Source organism: Delphinapterus leucas, chromosome 14 (assembly GCF_059928025.1).
Source record: "Delphinapterus leucas isolate spDelLeu-1000000601 "Yukka" chromosome 14, BTC_Dleu_Yukka2, whole genome shotgun sequence".
NCBI classification, from domain to species: domain Eukaryota; kingdom Metazoa; phylum Chordata; class Mammalia; order Artiodactyla; family Monodontidae; genus Delphinapterus; species Delphinapterus leucas.
The window spans coordinates 11,306,188-11,328,259 of NC_143142.1; the positions used below are offsets into that span (position 1 = coordinate 11,306,188).

General features: G+C 45.2%; 1 non-coding gene across 1 annotated transcript; it reads left to right on the forward strand.

Annotated features, from left to right (window-relative positions):
* On the forward strand, positions 1-73 carry TRNAE-CUC (transfer RNA glutamic acid (anticodon CUC)). Its single transcript has one exon. It is a non-coding gene; the product is annotated as a tRNA-Glu (tRNA).
* The last annotated feature ends 21,999 nt before the right edge of the window (positions 74-22,072 follow it).

Genomic DNA, 22,072 nt, shown 5'->3' on the forward strand with positions numbered 1-22,072 from the left:
TCCCTGGCAGTCCAGTGGTTAGGACTCTGCACTCTCATTGCAGAGGACCCAGGTTCAATCCCTGGTTGGGGAACTAAGGTCCCACAAGATGTGCAGCACGGCCAAAAAAAAAAAAGAAAAAAAACACCCCAAAACCAACCAGCCAAACAAACAAACCAAAGGACAGAGGGGACAAAGTTTGGGGGGAATTGGAACTATGGCCTCCACACAAACAAGGACCCTCAAAGAGCTCCACTCTTATGGAAGGGAGTGGGGCTCTAGAAAAATCTGCCCAGCCAGCCTAGGGCAATAACTCGGATGTTTATCTCTCCTTAGGTGGGCCTGGGTGGGCAAGAAATGTCCCCTCTGAATTTGTCACAATACGACTGTACTCACTTAGGTTTGGGTTTTAATTTATACTGTGGGGAACCGCCAAGCGAAGAAAGTAGCTAAACGCAAGCTCTGGAAGGACAAACCTTCAGCCTTGACATACAGAATTCCCACAAATAAAGATCAACTCGTTTTGAAATTACAAAACACACAAGGAAACAATTCACCATGAGCAAGAGACAAAAGAAACAATAAACAGCAAGATAGGTTGCCAATTGCTTCAGATAATTATATTTTTAAAGACTGTCAAAATAAATTGGATCACATCTATTTGTACAGCACAGGGAAATATAGCCATTATTTGGTAATAAGTTTAACTGGAGTATAATCTGTAAAAATATTGAATCACTGTGTTGTACAGCTGAAACTAATATAATATTGTAAATCAATTATATTTCAATAAAAATTAATTAGTAAAATAAAACTGACTAATTTTAAAATAAAATTAAAAAAAATAAATTGGATCACAGTGATTAAAGCCATAAATAAATGAATAAAAACCACAAGAAAAGAACGACTCTTAAAATAGATAAGTTACTTTTAAAAAAGAAAGTAGGGTGCCTGTATTTTGGTAAGCGGTCTTTCTCTTTTTTTATCACTGTCAGTGGAACCAAATATTCAACGTGAGACTGTACCTACGCATTTGTGTATTAACTAGAAGCAGTAAAATCTCCCCGTGAGTCATTCCTCGTCACCCTTTCAGCAAACATTTATTGACAACCGCAGTGGGCCACCAACTGTGCTATGCTTTGGAGGTACAGCAGGTAAAGGAGAAAGACCCTTGAGTGGATGAGAGAGAAGGGCAGGCAACACAGACACTGAGCAAGTTAATTACTAGTGTGGTGCACGTCCCCAGGGTGAAAGAGAGTAAAGGGAGACCCCAGGCTGGGAGGAGCCAGGAAGGACCCTGAGGAAGTGATGTTTCAGCAGAAACTGAAGAATGAGTAAAATTTACCTGGATCCAGACAGGCTTGTGCAGTGGAGAGTCTGCAAGAAGACCACTAAGGCGGAATGAAGAAAGCCCACGGGGGTGTGGAATGTGTGTGTAGACCGTCACCACTCAAGGCTGATTCTGGACGAGGGGCCAGCTTCTGAAAATCTTCACGCTAGGCCAGGCAGTTGGGATTTGGATTTATCCTGCAGGGCCTTGGGGAAATTTGGGAGAGGAGAGATCATCAAACTCATGCTTTGGAAAGATCATTCTGGGGACGAGGTGCCCAATGGTTTAGTAAAAGGTAGAGCTGTCATTCCTCAAGGTTGTAACCAGGACTTGAGCTGCAAAAGGAAGTTCCTATCCTGCAAGTTTGGGGAGGGGGGGAACACTTGAAACAATTTTAATGAGCATCAATAGGGAAATGAAACAGTTAAGAGGAAGTGAGCTTGGCAGTATATCTATCGTGCCTTCCTAAATGGAAAAGCAAGCGTAAGAATAATCTGCAGACCATGCTCCCATTTTTTCAAAAAGGGAAACAAAACCTAAAACTGCCCCTGTACTTGTGTGCATAGTAAAAATATGTATTAACGTGAAAAACAGTCTGAAAGAGCTACCAGCCTCCTCTTCTGGTGTTTCTGGTTTCTATCCTCAATAGTTGGGGGAAAACAATAACAATGATATCTCCTTTTTTCACATTCACCGCTAATTGTCTAAAGAGATGAAAAGAGAGAAAAACTTAAAATTACTCCTAGGTCACTATCATGATCCCCTCACTGGAAAGTGAGCTCCCCGGAAGTAAACCACGTGTTCTATTTATCTTTGAATTTCTGCAGTGGGCAGCACATAAATGCCCAATAAAAGTGTATCGGAGGGTTTCCCTGGTGGCACAGTGGTTAAGAATCCGCCTGCCAATGCAGGGGACACGGGTTTGATCCCTGGTCCGGGAAGATCCCACATGCTGTGCAGCAACTAAGCCTGTGCCCCGCAACTACTGAGCCTGTGCTCTAGAGCCCGTGAGCTGCAACTACTGAGCCCACGTGCCACAACTACTGAAGCCCATGTGCCTAGAGCCCGTGCTCTGCAACAAGAGAAGCCACTGCAATGAGAAGCCCACGCACTGCAGCGAAGAGTAGCCCCCGCTCGCCGCAACTAGAGAAAGCCCGCGCACAGTAACAAAGAACCAAAGCAGCCAAAAGTAAATAAATAAAATAAATAAATTTATTTTTTTAAAAAAGTGTATCGGGGACTTCCCTGGTGGTCCAGTGGTGAAGACTGTGTGCTTCCACTGCAGGGGGTGCAGGTTCGGTCCCTGGTTGTGGAACTAAAATCCCACATGCCGCGAGGTGTGGCCAAAACACACAACCCCCCCCCCAAAAGTGTATTAGATGCAAGAAGGAGAATATGGGAATTGGGAATGCCCTAAAAGTTATGAGGAAACCAGCAAGAGATGACTTTTTTGGGAATTAAATTCAACAAATATTTATTGAGCCCTCGTCGTGTGCCACCCTGAGCTGGCACATAGGGTGAAGAGAGGCAGTCGTGTTTAGCAGCCTAAAGACCTAAATTAGCAACAAGCAAAGAAGGATTAGAGAGACATGGTCAAGGGCACCAGCTTTGGAGTCAGGCAGACCTGGATTTGAATAAGGAGTCTTCCACTCACCGGCTGTTTGACCAGAGGCGAATAGCTCAATCTTTTTGGGCCTCTCGCTCATCTGCAAAATAAGGATTGTAAAAATAGTGCCTGCCTCAGAGAACCGTTGAGAGAAATAAATAAGATATTCATGTCAGGCACTTACCACAGTGCTTGGGATAGAGTAAGCTCTCCATCCACGCGAGGTGTTATTGTACACAAATGTAGGCATCAAGTTCATTGTATCTGTTTGGTGTTAATCTCACCAACTACTCTAGAATATCCGTCTCTTTGGTGACTTTGGTAGGCAGGATAATGGCCTCCCAAAGATGTCCACTTCCTAATCCCCGGAACCTGTGACTATGTTACCTGACATGGCAAGCGGGACTTCACAGATATGATTAAATTAAGGATCTTGCGATGCGGAGATTATCCTAGATTATCCCAGTGTGCCCAGTGTAATCACAAGAGTCCTTATAAGTGAGAGAGGGAGGCAGAGGAGTTAGAGAAGGATGTGACACTGGAAGCAGAGGTCAGAGTGATGTGATTGCTGGCCAGGGGCCACAAGCCAAGAATTGTGGGCAGTCTTTAGCAGGCAGAAAAGTCAAGGAAATGTATTCTCCTCTAGAATCTCCAGAAGGAGCAAAACCCTGCCAACACCTTCACTAGCTCAGCAAGATATTTTTGAACTTGCAGTCTTCTGAACTGTAAGATAATAAATTTGTGTTGTTTTTAGCCACTATGTTCGTGCTAATTTGTTATAGCAGCCATAGCAGACTCATACGGTAAGGATGGGCCCTGGAGATGGTCCAGATCCTCTTCAAGGAAGGACTTGCTGTCCAGCTGCTGGGAGCATGACCTGGAGACAGACTCTGCTTGTCAGCTTCTTTGGGATCAGCCTCAGCTACAGAGAGCCGCCTCCTCCAACTTCATGTCCTTTCTGGGGGAGCTCACACGTAGTAATTGAAGAAGGCAGGGATGAGAGAAACTATCCTTGAGGAGTGAGGTTAGAACAGTATTTTTGGGCATGCAGAGACTTGAAAAAAATTGCCTCCCATTTACCCTCTTTTCGTAAGCTTTTGGAAATGTGTTCCAACAAAATGATAGAGTGAAGTGAGAACGAGAAGGACAAGACTCCAGGGAAGGGGAGATTTTAAATGGGCGAAAATAAAGGGAATTCCAAGGACAATGGCCAAGAGATGATTCAAAATGACAGCTGTGTAGCAGGCCCCAAAGAGCAACTTGTCCAGATTGGAGCAAGAAAACAGACTCTGGGAGGAGGTCTCTGGGAAATAGATGAAACTGATTCTTTGAATGTAGAGAACATTTTGTTGATAGGCCTATGGCAGAGATGTCAGAGCACTTGGAGAATTACTTAGAAACAATAGTAAGAAAACCAGAGACATAAAAAAACCAAGCTAGTTATTAATTCTAGGAAAAGCAAAGGGTCGTATAGGAAAGGAGGCATAGTCAGAGTGCATGTACTTGGTTTGGCAGTAAACAATATTTGTGTGGTTGTAAGAAAAACCTAACGCAAACATTTTCCACTCTCAAAGTGCTATGTAATGATGTTGGAGAGATAGGAGGAGGGTAATGGGGAGTGATGTTCGTGTGGGAGAAATGAGCCAATAAACATTCTAAACTTGATAAATCAAGAAATGTCAGTATAAGTTTCTCATTGAGAAGGGTGGTAGTAAGTACCAGGGGAAAACATGTAAGGGTTGAAGGTGGTTGCCTTTAACGAACAGGACCTGAAAGGTGAGATGGGGAAGGGTAGGATAGAGGGGTCTTTTAAATTAAGTGCCTTTCAAGTGTATTATTTCGTTTTTTTCTTTTTTTGGTTTTTTTTGGCTGCACCGCGTGGCCAGTGGGATCTTAGTTCCCCGACCAGGGATCGAACCCACGCCCCCTGTAGTGGAAGCGCCGATTCTTAACCACTGGACCACCAGGGAAGACCCTCAACTATATTATTTTGAATAAATCATTTAATACTTTGAAGAAGTGATATGTACTATATTTGACTACAATAATAAGTAAGTGAATGATATATATATATATATATATATTTTTTTTTTTTTTTTTTTTTTTTTGCGGTATGCTGGCCTCTCACTGTTGTGGCCTCTCCCGTTGCGGAGCACAGGCTCCGGACGCGCAGTCTCAGCGGCCATGGCTCACGGGCCCAGCCGCTCCGCGGCATGTGGGATCTTCCCAGACCAGGGCACGAACCCGCGTCCCCTGCATCGGCAGGCGGACTCTCAACCACTGCGCCACCAGGGAAGCCCGTGAATGATATTTTGAAATGTAAAAAATTAATTAAAACTTGCTTTGGTGCACTTTTAGGAACAATTAGAATTGTCTCATGAAACTGAAGGCTTGGCAAAGTATTCTCAGCATAGGGGTCAAGCACATAGACTTTGGTTTTTTGTTGTTTTTTTAAATTTTTATGGGAGTATAGTTGATTTACAATGTTGTGTTAGTTTCTACTGTACAGCAAAGTGAACCAGTTATACATATAAATATGTCCACTCTTTTTTAGATTCTTTTCCCATATAGGTTATTACAGAGTACTGAATAGAGTTCCCTGTGCTGTACAGTAGGTCTTTATTAGTTATCTATTTTTGTTTGTTTGTTTGTTTGTTTTGCGGTACGCGGGCCTCTCACTGCTGTGGCCTCTCCTGTTGTGGAGCACAGGCTCCGGACGCGCAGGCTCAGCTGCCATGTCTCACAGGCCCAGCCACTCCGGCGGCATGTGGGATCCTCCCGGACCGGGACACGAACCCGTGTCCCCTGCATCGGCAGGTGGACTCTCAACCACTGCGCCACCAGGGAAGCCCTAGTTATCTATTTTATATATAATAGTGTGTATATGTCATCCCAGTCTCCCAGTTTATTCCTACCCCCTCTCTTTCCCCCTGGTAACCATAAGTTTGTTTTCTACCTCTGAAGTACATAGACTTTGGAGTCTGACAGTCACTTTTTAGCCTCAGCTCTGCCATGTGCTGTGTGACCTTGGGCAAATCACTTAACTTCTCTGAGCCTTGGTTTTTCTTGGCTACAGAATGGGGATATCAATAATATCCAAGTCACAGGAATGATTTGAGAATTAAATGAGACAAAAATAAGAACAATAATAACTAAGGAACTGTGCTAACCACTTTATACATGTTATCTCATTGAATCTTTATGACTTGCAAAATTTGTGAAGGGCATCATATCACAACGTCTAATTGTATAATTATTTTTTTAAATTAATTAATTAATTTTTATTTTTATTTTTTTGGCTGCGTTGGGCCTTCATTGCTGCACGTGGGCTTTCTCTAGTTGCGGCGAGCAGGGGCTACTCTTCATTGCAGTGTGCGGACTTCTCATTGTGGTGGTTCCTCTTGTTGCAGAGCATGGGCTCTGGGCGCGCAGGCTTCAGTAGTTGTGGCGCACAGGCTCAGTAGTTGTGGCAGGCAGGCTATAGAGCGCAGGCTCGGTAGTTGTGGCACATGGGCTTAGCTGCTCCTTGGCATGTGGGATCTTCCCGAACCAGGGCTCAAACCTGTGTCCCCTGCATTGGCAGGCAGATTCTTAACCACTGTGCCACCAGGGAAGCCCAAATTGTATAATTATTAATTGTTAAATGTTAGCAGTTTTCTGTTAGTATTTCAATGGGAATGAAGATGAATAGGAGATACAAAATGAAAAAAAGATAAACTCAGTAGCATTCTGCTTATTTTGAGATCAGATTTGCACTGTCCTCTGTCCTCCCATTACCCATAGTCTTGAACGTGAAATAAAAAGAAAAATGTCCCCAGGGCATCAAAGTTCTGTTCAAAAGTATACCTTTTTGGTTTAGCACTGCATTCTTTTTTTAAATTGTGGTGAAATATACTTAACATAAAGTTCACCATTTTAACTGTCCGTGCACAGTCCAGTGACATCAGTACATTCGCATTGTCGTGCAACCATCACCACCACCCGTCTCCAGAACTTTTCACCTTCCCAAACTGAACCTCTGTACCCATTAAACAATAACTCCCCATTGCCCCTTCTCGCCGCCCCTGGTAACCATTATTCTACTTCTGTCCCTAGGAATTTGACTATTCTAGGTAATCAACATAAGTGCAATCATACAATAGTTGTCCTTTCATGTCTGGCTTATTTCACTGAGTATAATGTCTCCGAGGTTCACCCATGTTGTAGTATGTATCAGAATTTCATTCTTTTTTTTAAGGCTGAATAATGTTCCACGGTGTGAATAGACCACATTTCGTTTATCCATTCATCCACTGATGGACATTTGGGTTGTTTCTACCTTTTGACCACAGTGAATGATGCTGCTATGAACATTCATGTGCAAATATCTGTTTGAGTCCCTACTTTCAATTCTTTTGAGTTATGTGCTCAAAGTGCCATTCCTGGATCATATGGTAATTCTATGTTTGATTTTATGAGGACCCATCATACGGTTTTTCCCAGTAGCTGTATCACTTTATATTCCCACCAGCAGTGCACCAGGGCTCCAACTTCTCCACCTGTTCACCAATACTTGTTCTGCACATACATTCTTGTGCCTGTACGGAAGAGATTCTGTTGTATAGATTTTTAGAAATGGAATTGCTAGGTCAAATGCATATGCCCTCCAGAAGGTTGTACCAATTTACACTCCCACCATTAGTGTATAGAAGTTCTTATTTGCCATTTCCTCACCCACCTTAGATAATATTGTACTTAACATTTGCTATGCAGATGGACAAAAAATAGCTCAGTGCTTAAATCTGTATTTTTCTTATTGCTATGGGAGTATCTTTTTGCATTGTTATTGGCTACCCATGTAATTTCGCTATGGTTCAATCAGTTTTCTATTGGTGGACACTTAGCTTCGTTACCAGCCCACTGCGTATATGAAATGGCCAAAGAGGAGGGTGAATTTGGGAAGCTATTAGAAATGCGTCCAAAGACAATAAAATGACTACAGAGACATTCAAAATGATAACCCTGAGTCATCAAGTAGTTACACGGGATTTAGGAAGTAGAAAAGTGTTTTACAAAGAGTTCTATCAAAAGTGGTTTAAAATATGAAGGCTTGATACTTTTTAAAAGCTACCATTTACTGACCATCAACCACGTGTCACCCTCTGTGTTAGGGGCTTTTCATACATCATTATGTCATCCTGGCTCGGACAGGCATCATCTCATCTTACAGTTGTGGAGATAGATTCTGGAGGTGTGCTCAAGGCCACGATGCATAGTAGGTGAGTGGGTAGTGGATACCAACCCAAATCTATCTGTCACCCTTGACAGTGACATCTGAAGTGGGTCCTGGAGCCTTGTGGAGATAGAAGTATGGACTGCCCGGACCATGACTCCCAGTGTCTTGAATATCCTGGGGCTTTTGTTTTTGTTTTTGTTTTGTTCTTTTGTGAGTGTGTGTGCAAATCCAGAGTCAGTAAACTTTCAGACAAAGACCTGATTGCAGTTCTGCGCAAAGTGTGCTCCGTGACTTCACTAGGAAGGGACTTAAGGGGCTGCTTAGATACAATATATGTATATATTTTTAAAGTGTAATGGAGATCACTTTTTTTTTTAATAAATTTATTTATTTTTGGCTGCGTTGGGTCTTCGTTGCTGCGAGCGGGCCTTCTCTAGTTGCGGCGAGCAGGCTTCTCATTGCGGTGGCTTCTCTTGTTGCAGAGCACGGGCTCTAGGTGCAGGGGCTTCAGTAGTTGTGGCTCACGGGCTCTAGAGCGCAGGCTTAGTAGTTGTGGCGCACGGGCTTAGTTGTTCCGCAGCATGTGAGATCTTCCCTGACCAGGGCTCAAACCTGTGTCCCCTGCGTTGGCAGGCAGATTCTTAACCACTGCGCCACCAGGGAAGTCCTAGATACAATATTAAATGGCACTGAATCCCCCAATGAGGAAGTTAATCCCCTCTCATTCCCTTGCAATCATTTCATGAAGGAGAAGGTCTCCACGTGGTGCTAGAAAGACTGTAACACCTCTCCAAACCTTGCCGATTTATTTTTTTTTTAAAAGATGCTGCTGCAAATTCAGAGCTTCAGCTGGTAACAGTGTCTAGGTAGAATTTAATAACATTATTTTAAAAATTATATTTACTTTTATAGTTATCATCTAATTATGCAAGATACCTATTTTTTTCATTCACTCGAATGAAATAAATTTTCCCTTTTAAAATAAATTCACAGGCTTCTGATTAAACTGATTTTTTAAAATCAATTAAAAAAATAATAAAATAAATTCACTTTTGTAAAAACCGTGAGTCACTTTATAGAAAACTATAAGCATATGCTGTGTCAGATTGTAAAATAATTGGGCAAAAATTGTGCATAAAGATAATATTCAAATGAAGTTTTGGAGACACTACTTTAGTGGATCCATGACAGCAGTATTTGGGCTTCATGGGTATCGTTATTTGTTAAGTCTGTTCATACTTTTCTAGCTTTAGGGTACATCACGGCCCCATGGGATGCTTGTTAAAATGCAGATCCCCAGGACTTTAACCCCAGAGAGCCTCCGTAAGTCCCAGGTGGGATCTGAGATTTTGCAATTTTTTTTTTTTGGCCGTGCCGCACGGCTTGCAGGATCTCAGTTCCCCAACCAGGGATTGAACACTGGCCACGGCAGTGAAAGCCCGGAATCCTAACCACTAGGCCACCAGGGAACTCTCTGGGATTTTGCAGTTCTGATGTAACTGGTCAGCCTGGGGCACTTGCAGAAATTCTGAACTGGATCTTCCAATTTTAGCCCAATACAGATTTAAAAAAAAAAATGGATTTGTGACGGTGCTACACGTGTGTAAACCTGCCATGCTACAAAAATGCTTTTGCCTTTGTGCTACTATTGTGTTTCCAGGGGCAGAAGCAGTTATAACTAATGTTCAGGCAGCATTCTAAGCACTTTACACAAGTTGAGTCACTGAATCCTCAGTGCCACCCCAGGAGGCAGACTATTATTACTCTTATGTTACAGGTGAGGAAACCCAGATCCAGAGAGCTGAAATCCCTTGAATAAGGTCACAGGGCCAGGAGGTGGCAGGGCTGGGATTTGAACCTGGCCATCCGGCTCCAGGTCAATATTTTTCCCTGTAGGAGCCTCTTACCTCTCCTGGACCCCAGCTCTACTTGTGTCATCCTATCAGGAAATCAGACTTTTTATTTAAAATCAGAAATATATTGATATTTGGAATGAATAAATAAACAAATTAATGACTAGGTGAATGTCCCAGGATTGAGGACGATTCACCTTCTAGCTCATTTGAAACCGGGGACCGGGTCTGTCTTTAAAAACTAAAAGCCAACATTTGTACTTCTTTTGATGGAAAAAAAAAGTGTTCTCAATTTACCAAGAAAACTAAACTGGTACCGATTTATCTGATTCTGTGCACAAAAAGCACAAGACAGGGGAAAACCTGTGATCTGTCCCACTCAACATTTCTAATTTTCTCCTCCATTTCTTCAGAGAAAAGGAAAGTCCAAAAATCGCAGACGAGACTTGCAAAGGACCTTCAGTTCCATTTTTCTGACTTGGGTACAAAATGAGGCTCAATAAACTCCAGGTCTATACCTTTCAGAAGGCAATCAAATATTGGATGACTTGAGGCTCATCCAGGATGACGTGGGCAATTTTGTTCCCTCACCACATGCATTTCTTTTTTCTTTTTCTTTTTTTTCCCCCAAGTCACAGATGGGTGCTGGAAGCTGAGCCAACACTGGGCCACCAGGCAAGTTGCAGACAGCTGTGGTGGGGTGTGAAGAGGAGGCATGTTCTGCTTTTATCGGCCAGACAGACGGCCCACGTGTGAACTGGAGGCGGTGGTGGGCTTCATCTCTGACCCGGGCACAACTGACCTCAGCAAAGGTCTGGTACCAAGGTAGGTAGCGTGCCTTGAATATGCGCAGACTATGGAACAGGTTTTGTTTTTCCTGCCAGCAGATGCTTTTTTGCACCGTTGAATTGCTCTGGTGGAAGAGAGCTTTACAAGCAGGAGCACATGGAAAATGCATGGCCAGGATGTTAGCAATTGCGTCACAGTTGCACTTTGCAAAGGGGTGATCACTTTGAACAATGCACACACATTCACATGACAAACCATTAAGACTCCGGCCAGGGGAAACAGCATGTGTTCATTATCAGATGGCTTCCTTAGGCCGAAGCACACTGTGGACTAGAGCCCTTCACACCCATTAAACAAACGTGCAGTTAATGTCTCGATCTTATGAGGCGCTTTAGATGTCCTTTTGATAATGAAGCAGTGGACTCCCCTCCAAAACAAAATAGACGATTTGCTCATGTGTTTCCAGCTGAGGAGAGCTTGTGTCTGTAGGGGTAGATATTGAGAACAACAAAAGACATGTTAGTAACAACTACAGAGATTTTCAACTTGTGTGCAGTTTGCTCTGTGACATCTGAGGCCAAAAGGGGGCGATTCTCTAAAAGGCAGCTGTAAAGCGGTAATTCTCAACTTTGGCTGCACGTTAGAATTAGCTGGGGAACTTTAAAAAATCCCAATGCCCAAGTTGTGCCCCAGACCAAAGAAGTGAGAATCTCTTGGTGGGGGGTAGGACCCAGGCATCAATACTTTAAAAAGTTTCCTGGGTGATTCCCATGTGCAGCAAAAGTTCTGAATCACTGCTTGACCTTTTCAAAAGTCATATAGCATTTTGGGGGAAATGATAGTCCACTGATAGCTCATTTACAAGGGGGTGAAAATGGAAGTCACCATGTAGCATGCCTGATTTCCAGACTTTATCATCTACCTCTTTTCTAATTGTTTTGTGCAAGTGTTGGAAAGCCTGTGCTTGGGGCCTCCGTGGGCCAGGCAGGTACTGCACAGGAGGGAAGGAGCCCAGGTGAAGGCTGGGGGCAAGGGGACTGGAGGGGACTGGAAGGCCTCAGCCTCAGAGTAAAGCGGCCCCTCCGCCCTCCTCCTGACATTGCCAGGGGCAGATGCGGTCTCAGTGGGGCCAGGCTTTCGAAATTTTCTGAATAAATTGCTCATCAGAATTTTTTAATGTGAAATATCCCCTTTTAGATCTGTTTGCCACAAATTCAAATTTTAAAACTCCCTGAAGCCAGATGAAACTCACTGCAGGCCAAATTTGGCCCAGTGGGCTGGCTTTTAGTTCACCTAGTTTATATACCTTTTGGGGATTCTTCTTTTTTTAATTGCAGTAAAATATACTTAACATAAAGTTTACCATTTCAGTCATTTTAAAGTGTACAATTCAGTGGCATTAAGTGCGTTCATGGTGTCGGACAACCATCAGCCCTATCTAGTTCTAGAACCTTTTCATTACCCCAAACAGGAGCCCCATACTTTTAAACACTCGCTCCCCATTCTCCCCTCCCCCAGCCCCTGGCAACCACTAATCTGCTGTGTGTCTCTCTGGATTTGCCTTTTCTGGGTATTCCGTGTAAGTGGAATCATACAGATGTGACCTTTTGTGGCTGGCTTCCTTCCCTCAGCATCGCGTTTTCAAGTTCATCCATGTTGGAGCCTGCGTCAGTGCCCCACTCCTTTTCATGGATGAATAAGATTCCATTGTATGGATAGACCACATTTGTTTATCTGCTCTTTAGATGATGGATAGTTAGGTTGTTTCCACCTTTTGGCTCTCGTGAATAGTGCTGCTCTGAATATCTGTGTGCAAGTTTTGTTTCAACACAGGGCTCAGTCTTCCATAACAACATATGCTCGCATAGCGCTGATCCCAACTCTGAGCACACTGTAGGTGCTCATGAATTGGGAACTTCACTCTAGGGTGACCAGGTTGTCCCAGTTTGCTTTAGACAGTCACAATTTAGGCACTGAAGGCCCCACATCCCAGGAAACCCCTCAGTCCCCAGTAAATGAGGGTGGTTGGTCTTCCTATAGAGGCTGCTGAAGACAAGCAGTAGAGGAGGGACTGACAGGACCTCTCTCACTCACCAGCATGAGCCTTCTCAAGGCTAGGCCAAATGGCTTAGTATTTTGATTGTGACTTTAAAAATCATCATGACAGGGCTTCCCTGGTGGCGCAGTGGTTGAGAGTCCGTCTGCTGATGCAGGGGACACGGGTTCGTGCCCCGGTCCGGGAAGATCCCACATGTCGCAGAGCGGCTGGGCCCGTGAGCCATGGCCGCTGAGCCTGCGCATCCGGAGCCTGTGCTCCGCAACGGGAGAGGCCACAACAGTGAGAGGCCCGCGTACCGCAAAAAAAAAAAAAAAAAATTATCATGACAAGTACATGTTTCTTGCAGTTGTCTATAATCACCATTGATTTCAGACCTCTGTGCTTTGGCACAAGCCGGTACCTCTGTGTGCACCTGGAGGATTCCCATTCCTTCTTTTATTTATTTATTAAAAAATTTTTTTTGTATTGGAGTATAGTTGATTTACAATGTTGTCTTAGTTTCTGGTGGTCAGCAAAGTGATTCAGTTATGCATATATATATATATATAATATATATGTATTGTTTTTCATATTCTTTTCCATTATGGTTTATTACAAGATACTGAATATGCTATACAGTAAGACCTTGTTTTTTATCCATTGTATATATAAGTTTGCATCTGCTAATCCCCATCTCCCAATGCATCCTTCCCCCGTCCCCTCTCCCCGCTGGCAAGCACAAGTCTGTTCTCTATGTCTGTGTGTCTGTTTCTGTTTCGTAGATAAGTTCATTCGCATCATAGTTTAGATTCTACATATAAGTGATGTCATATGGTATTTGTCTTTCTCATTCTGACTTACTTCTCTTAGTATGGTAATCTCTAGGCCCATCCACATAGCTGCAAATGGCCCATTTCTTCTTTAGTCTCAGCCTCAGAATCTCTACCTCAACAGAGCCTTACCAGAGTCCCTCCCCTTTCCCTCGCAGGGGTCTAAAGGACTCTCCTCCTTTTTTCCCAGAGCATATTATAATTACAGGATTTGTTTGCACGGGTCTCTGCACTAGTCTGTGACTTTCTCAAGGAGGATGGAATGTTGCTGATCCTTTTGTCTGGCCAAATATACCCTCTCTTCTTCTGATAATAGCATTCCTCTTTCCCTTTGGGGGACTAGCCCTCCCCTAATCTCATACCATGTGGTTTGGGTAGAGTTGATGCCACTTCCTACAACCCAGGCCTGGCCCATCCTCACATTCACCACCTTGGCCAAGGTGACTGGCTTGGGAGTAGGTGGCCTAAACCAGGTTAGTGCACATTCAATCCTGCAAATTATGTTGAAACTAGCTGGAACTAAGCTGCAATGAATTAGAACTTCGTTGGAACTAAGGAGAAAGGGACTGTTTTTCTCATGGAGTTGCTAAGCTCTCTGTTACCATCTTTGTCACATCCTGGGGAAAAGCCACCTAAAAACGAAGCCAACACAGAAGAAAGCAGAGCTGAGCAATGGGGAGAGAAAAGGATGGTGCCAGGCTAGAGCAAGATTCTTCCCCTTCACCTCCTGGTGACCTGAGTCACTTTTTTTGTCTAAACTGGTTTGTGTTGGGTTTTTGTCCCTTGTAACTAAGAGAAAACTGAAGAATGCACCATCCCTTATTAATCTTTAAATCCTGTGCATGTAGCATTCTCCCAGCACATTGCAGGCACTCAAGAAATGAATGTGTCAATACTTTCCTAAGTACGCCATTACAATAGTTTTTTTTTTCTTCCAATAATGAAATAATATCGATGCAAGGAGAGTCAGGAGGGGAGGATGTAGAAAAGTTGGAGCCCTCACACACTGCTAGTGGGAATGTAAAATGGTGCAACTGCTATGGAAAACAGTGACAGTGTCTCAAAAAGTTAAACGTAGAATTACCATCTCTGCTAATTCCGCTCCTGGATATATAGCCAAAGAATCGAAAACCGGTGTTCAAACAAAAACTTGCACACAAATGTCCACAGCAGCACTATTCACAAAGCCAAAAGGTGGGAAAAAAAAATCCACCAAAAGATAAGTGGATCGATAAAATGCAGTATATGCACACAATGGAATATTATGCAACCACAAAAAGGAATGAAGTACTGACACATGCAACAGCGTGAATGAACCTTGAAAACATTATGCAAAGGGAAAGAAGCAAGACACAAAAGGCCACATACTGTATGGTTCCACTTACATGGAATGCCCAGAATACGTAAATCCACAGGAACAGAAAGCAGATTTGTGGTTGCCCAAGGCAGGGAGAGGGGGGGAAATGTGGAGTGACTGCTAAACCTGTACGGGATTTCCTTCTGGGGTGAGGAAAACGTTCTGAAGCTAGATGGTGGTGATGGTTGCACAACATTGGGAAGGGACTACATGTCACTAGCGGTGAATTTCATGTTATGCATATTTTTCAACAATAAAAACAAAAGAATTGGGAACTTCGTCAGGGCTGCTGCAGATGGATGCCATGCAGGTTGTTTCCTTCATAAGGTGCCCAGATCGGAGTAAGTCTGAAATCCAGACCATGCTCTGCCCCACAAGCTGTGACCCCTGGTCCCCTTGCAGAGCAGATGCCTTTTTCTGATTCACACAAAGACATCATTTGGGCTAATGCAGAACTTCGTAGGCAAGATGGCATGAGAAGTAAGCAAGCTCGGTTGATGGCATCACTTTACTGCAGTTTTCAGTACTCCTCGGCTGTGTATCCCTCAGTATCCGGAGAGTGCCACAGTCCGCATCCTTTTCCATCCTGAGGGTGCTGTGTCTGAAAATCCACAGTGCATTGTTCAGTGCTTAATTTGTAAAGCCAGCATAAATCACTGGACTAGTCAACTGTCCATTACGATGAGCCCAAATTATCGCACCATCAACAGAGTGATCTGGTTGTTTTGCTCACATTGGAAAATGAAGAGACAAAGAGGCAAAAGGCCAAAAGAAGAACTCTAGAACAAGTCAGTTTTCTGATGTTAGGAAACATTCACAAGGTTAAAGATAGGAACTTTCTGCCCGCACTCATCAAAGGTATTTTTAAAAAGCCATTTATGTTTTGGGGATCAATGAGTTAGGACAGAGCAATAATAATCCTCTTGCAGCTATGAAGATTTGGTTGTGTCCTGGGGGCTAGTGTTCTGAGCTTTTTCCCCTCCTTGAAGAAGTCAGTCGGAAAAAAGGAAAAAAGAAAAAAAAGCAATGCCCTGGGAAAACAGTACATTGAGCCTCTTTAAGGACAAGTCAATGGTAGTTTTTTTCAGTTCCAGGGTCATCGACCACCCCTCTACCTTTGAATCTGCTGTTTCCCAACGTGCGTCCCCATTCACAATGCAACTTAGAAAATATTGGGGGCAGGTCATTCCTAATACAACAGGATGTGGAATGAGACTCTTCCTGTCAACCCAGGACTACAGCTAAAGCTTCAAAGGGAGGGCAGTGGGTAATGATACTCCATCCTTCCATTAAGAGGCAGCCAGACTGGTCCTCTGACCATCAGTAACCATCAGCCTCCAGCCGATGTAAGACAAGTTCAAGATTTTATCCAGAGGAGGTTTTTCTGACAGGTCTTTGTAAGGGGTTTTCTTCTCCCCTGCCAACCCCCAAGCCAAGAGAGGAGAGTTCAAAGAAGAATCACCCATGAGACTCATGAGACTGGGTACACTGAGGGGGAGTGGCTGGCATCTCACTGCCCGCTGAAGGCTGCCTGGGGTGAGGAGAGAGGGCAGCAGGGCAAAGGTGCATCCTGTTTCTCATGAGCTAGAGCATATATTAGACTTGAGTCATCCTGTAAAACTCACCCAGCCTGCCAGGCAAGGGGCCCTCAGAGAATGTAGGGTACTTCCCGGGGTATGAGTGGAAAAGGGGTGTGCGAGAGGTCACAGCGTGTGCTTTGAGTCCCCACGTGGTCCCCACGGAGGCCTCTGAAGATACCCCAGTTCACCCCCATGTGAAAGATCCAGCATGTGAGGGCTCATCAGGATATGGCGGGGGCGGGATCTGACACTCAAGCGAGAACTATACCTGTTCTCGCCTGTTCCATCTGAGGCCCCTTGTCCACTCATTCCTTTGCTCCTGTACACCAGCAAGGGGAGCTGGAGAGGAGGCAGGAAAGGACACGCCTGCCTAGTCTCCATACTGCAGATTCCTGAGCCATCTGTGGTCAGACCAGAGGGGCGGGGAAGAGGTATCACACTGGATGTGAGAATGAAGTTTTGGTTGGACTAGAATGGCCTTCTAGTATTTAAATTTGAGACTGTTCTTATAGTTGAAACTAAAAGCTATGGGATCTAATGAAGTATTGCCAACTTCAGCTCATTCAGTAGCCCAGTAACAATAATTTATTTCCACTATTGAGGAAGCTACTCTGAGACATTCGTCACTCACAGCTAGAACGCAGTTTCTTTTTATTTATTTATTTATTTATTTATTTATTTATTTATTTATTTATTTTTGACTGCGTTGGGTCTTTGTTGCTGCGTGCGGGCTTTCTCTAGTTGTGGCGAGCAGGGGCTACTCTTTGTTGTGATATGCGAGCTTCTCTTGTTGTGGAGCACAGGCTCTAGTCTCACAAGCTTCAGTAGTTTTGGCACGCAGGCTCAGTAGTTGTGGCTCGTGGGCTCTAGAGTGCAGGCTCAGTAGTTGTGGCGCATGGGCTTAGTTGCTCCGCGGCATGCGGGATCTTCCCGGACAAGGGCTTGAACCTGTGTCCCTTGCATTGGCAGGTGGATTCTTAACCACTGCGCCACCAGGGAAGCCCTAGAATGCAGTTTCTGAGATGAAATACAATTCTCATCAGTTCACTCCCAGGCAGGGAGCTGCTTCTGGGGGACAGAGAAACCACAGAACTCTCGGCAGTCTTCTAGGGCTGGAGAGACAAAACCAGGGACTTGAAAGGCTAATATCCCAGAGAGAAGGAGTGGGGGGACGGAAAAGTGAGCTTGATAGATGGCAACATCCCCCTTAAGACAGTCGGCAGATTCTGAAACAGTGCAGGCCAAGAAGCTAAGAAACCAAGCAAAAAGTTCCTGAAAAGCAGAGCGGAGGAACTTCCCTGGTTGTCCAGTGGTTAAGACTCCGTGCTTTCAATGCAGGGGGCAGGGGTTCGATCCCTGGTTGGGAAAGTTCTGCCTGCTGCAGAGTGCGGCCAGAGCAGAGTTTCCAGCAGTCTTGCCATTAGAACTCAGGACTGGCGGGAGGGGCCTCGGTGAACACCTAAGAACACTTGGAAATCCTGAAAGGCAAGGCCTTAGAAGTGAAGGCCAGAGTTAAATGGTGTCTTATCAAAACTGCAACCCAGCCTCCATCCAGCTCAGCCTCTGATTGGATTAAGATGTTCAGTCCTCATGCCATCTGTCTTGCAGAGAAAGGGTGAGCCCTCTCCAGAGTTAGATAACATCACCTGGAGACTCTAGATATTTTTTTCATGCACAGACATTGTATGGCATTCCACAAAAATTACAAGGCCTGCCAAGAGACAGGACCAAATCACTGAAAACAAAGAGAAAAATAGTCAGTAGAAATAGACCCCACAGGTGACCAAGGCATTGGAATTAGACAGGGGCTTTAAAATAACCATAATTAATATGTTCAAGAAAAACAAAGCAGAAGATGGAGAAAATGGATGAAAAGAGAATACCAGAGAATTGGAATCCATAAACTTCATAGTCCAAAAGATTGAGAGCATAGAGAAGACACTTGAGCTCCTCATCGACAGGGGGATTTTGAAAATGCTGGTTCAGCTCTATACAAGCCATAAAACCCTACAACCCACAGTCTGAGAAAAAGTTTGCCATCACAGGTTGTCATTCTCTCTACTTCTTAAGTGGCTTCCTTTAAGGAACACATATTGTACCCTGAACTCTTGAGTCTACTCTGTCCCATAAGCCCAATCCCTGGAATGGAGCTCTGTTAAAGAGGTGCCTTTTGCTAATTATCCTAAATACATACTTTGGGCAATGTGTGATGCGAGTACTATTAGTTAAGATGGTCAGGGAGATGAAGCCTATTTGAGTTGACAGTAAGTGACAGGAGCCAAACAGGAGAGGATTAGGGGGAAATTTGACCTGGGCAGAGGGGACATAGAGTACATAGACCTCTGAGGCAAGACTGTGTTTGGCGATTTAACCTGGGGATAACAAACTTTTCTCTAAAGGGCTAGGTAGTAAATATTTTAGCTGTTCCAAGTCATACAGTGTCTGCTGCAACTAAATTCTGCTGCTATAATGCAAAGGTACAGACACATAATAAATAAATGGGTGGTAGTGTCCCAATAAAACTTTATTTATGAACACTGAAATCAGAATTCCTTGTTAATTTTCACGTCACAAAATATCCTTTTTTTTCCCCAACCATTTAAAAACGTAAAATCCATTCCTTTTTTTAAAATTTTTATTGGAGTATAGTTGATTTACAAGGTTGTGTTAGTTTCTACTGTACGGCAAAGTGAATCAGTTATACATATACATATATGCACTTTTTTAGATTATTTTCCCATATAGGTCATTTCAGAATATTGAGTAGAGTTCCCCGTGCTATACAGTAGGTCTTTATTAGTTATCTGTTTTACATATAGTAGTGTGTATATGTCAACTACAATCTTCCAATTTTTCTCTCCCCTCCCTTTCCCCTTTGGTAACCATAAGTTTGTTTTCTACATCTGTGACTCTATTTCTGTTTTGTAAATAAGTTCATTTGTACCATTTTTTTAGATTCCACATGTAAGTGATATCATATGATCTTTGTCTTTGTCTGACTTCCTTCACTCAGTATGACAATCTCTAGGTCCATCCATGTTGCTGCAAATGACACTTTCATTTTTCATGGCTGAGTAATATTCCATTGTATACATGTACCACATCTTCTTTATCCATTCCTCTGTCGATGGGCATTTAGGTTGCTTCCATGTCTGGCTATTGTAAACAGTGCTGCAGTGAACATTGGGGTGCATGTGTCTTTTCGAATTATGGTTTTCTCCGGATATATGCCCAGGAGTGGGATTGCTGGATCATATGGTAACTCTATTTTTAGATCTTTCCGCAACCTCCATGCTGTTCTCCACAGCGGCTGCACTAGTTTACATGCCCACCAACAGTGCAGGAGGCCCCCTTTTCTCCACACCTTCTCCAGCCGTTGTTTGTAGCGTAAAATCCATTCTTAACTCTGGGACCGTAATTTGCTGATATAAGGGGGGTTAGGTAGACGGGGATCAGACCATGCAGGACATGTAGGACATGGTAACAATCAGATTGAAGCAAAGCCCCTTTCACTCTCCAAATGTAAAGCCACCCCTCAGGGCAATTGCAGGCCGGGGTGACAGTTCTGGGAGGCAGCTTCCTACAGCTCACGGGAGATCACCAGGTTTGTTTCATTTTCCCCCAGTATCAAGAGACGACAAGCAAAAAGGCAGAAGCGCGCGCACACGCGCGCGCGCGCACACACACACACACGCTCACGCACACACACACACACACAGATACACACACATACACACACAGAGCTAGAAAGCCAGAGAGGACGTGCCCAGGTTCACGCTGACGTTTCTCCAGCATGCACTACGGGGTTTAAAGTTGGACGCACACCTGCTCCCTGCGGGAGTGCACCTGCTGAGCCGCGCTCCGTCCTCGTCTCGCGAGAGCGGTGCCGTAGTAGTGGCCCCCACCCCCACCCGGCCACCAAATCCCTCTCCCCGCCCCCTCGGCCCAGCCTCCGCACTGTAGCACAGTCCCTGCCATCTCCACCGCCCCCGGGAGCAGCCTCGGCCCGCCGTGCGCGCTTCCCCCGCGCCCCCGCCCGCCGACTGCTCGCTCGCACGCCCGCCCGGTAGTAATTTCACTTTGCCACGCGAGCTCCGCATCGCCTAGAAATCCCGCCCCCTGCTCCCCCTGCAGCCGCGGGGAGTCGTCCCTTTTCCCGGCCAGGTGCGCGAGCCTGCGCGCTCCTCCTCCGCCTCCTTCGGCGGGTCCCTGGCGAGCCGGAGCCGGGGCCGGGGCCCGGCGGGGGCGGATGCGCGCACCGCGCCTCTCCACCAACCCGCTCCGCTGCAGGTCCCTTGCTCTCCATCCCTCGCCGGCGCTCCCTTGCCCCCCCACCCCCCTTGATTGACAGGCAAGATGTCGGAGTGGAGCGAGGCAGGAGCGAATGCAGCAGCCGTCACCCCCGGAGCCCGGCGGCGGCAGCAGCAGCAGCGCGACGACGAGCCAGCAACCAGCCGCAGTCGCCGCCGCAGCCGCGGGAGCAATGCAGACAGCATCTTGAGAACGCGCTAAAGCACCACAAACGGTGGACAATGCCGTGTCACTGCAACTGGGAGGGGGGCAAACCAGATTTTTTTTGACATAAAAGCCAGCCAGCCAAAAATATATAATTTTGTCCTTCACGGAGCCGGTGTGTAAAGAGTGAGCGCTGTTTTCCTTCTCTCCCTCCTCCTCTCCCTCCCCCTCCTCCTCTTTTTCCTCCTCCTCCTCCCTAAGTGTACAGACAGCATCACATCACCTGGTTTGCTTCTGAGAAACAGCATCTCTCCTTTTCAGGGACCAGAGACTCAGAGAGAAGAGACGTTCTAATGAAGTCTGCTTGATACCCCAAAATAAAATAATAAATTGTGGCTCTTGTCCCCTCCTCCCACCCCCACCCCCTCAACCCTGTGTGAGATGTTGGGTTTCTTCTTCATGAGACATTGTTGAGAAGTCGCAGTGGTTGGAGAGGCGTAGGGGGCAGACTACCTCTGCTCCCCCCACACCCCCCTTTTTTCTCTCCGGGAGGAGGAGGAGGGGAAGGGGGCTTGCAGAGCAAGCGATGGATGAGGAAAACATGACGAAAAGCGAGGAGCAGCAGCCTCTGAGTTTGCAAAAAGCCTTACAGCAGTGCGAGTTGGTCCAAAACATGATAGACCTGAGCATCTCCAACCTGGAAGGGCTTAGGACCAAATGTGCTACTTCCAACGACCTCACACAAAAAGAAATCCGGACCCTGGAGGTAGGTGTTGCCTATGGAAAGAAAGCCATCCTTCCTTCCCTCCCCCTTCTCCCCCACCATCCCCTTTCCCTTGATTCTGTTTGTTGGGGGTGGGGTGGGCGGGTGGGAGGGTAGCAAGGTGGGCACGATTTGGTCTCCTGTGATTTATCTTGCAAAGCCTGCACTGGGTGTCCCTTTACTGTACTGCTGTCGTCGGCGCTTGACTGGGTGGTGGGAGGAGTAGTAGTAACTGTTATTCTTTATTATTATTCTTGCGGCTGTGGTTATCATTCGC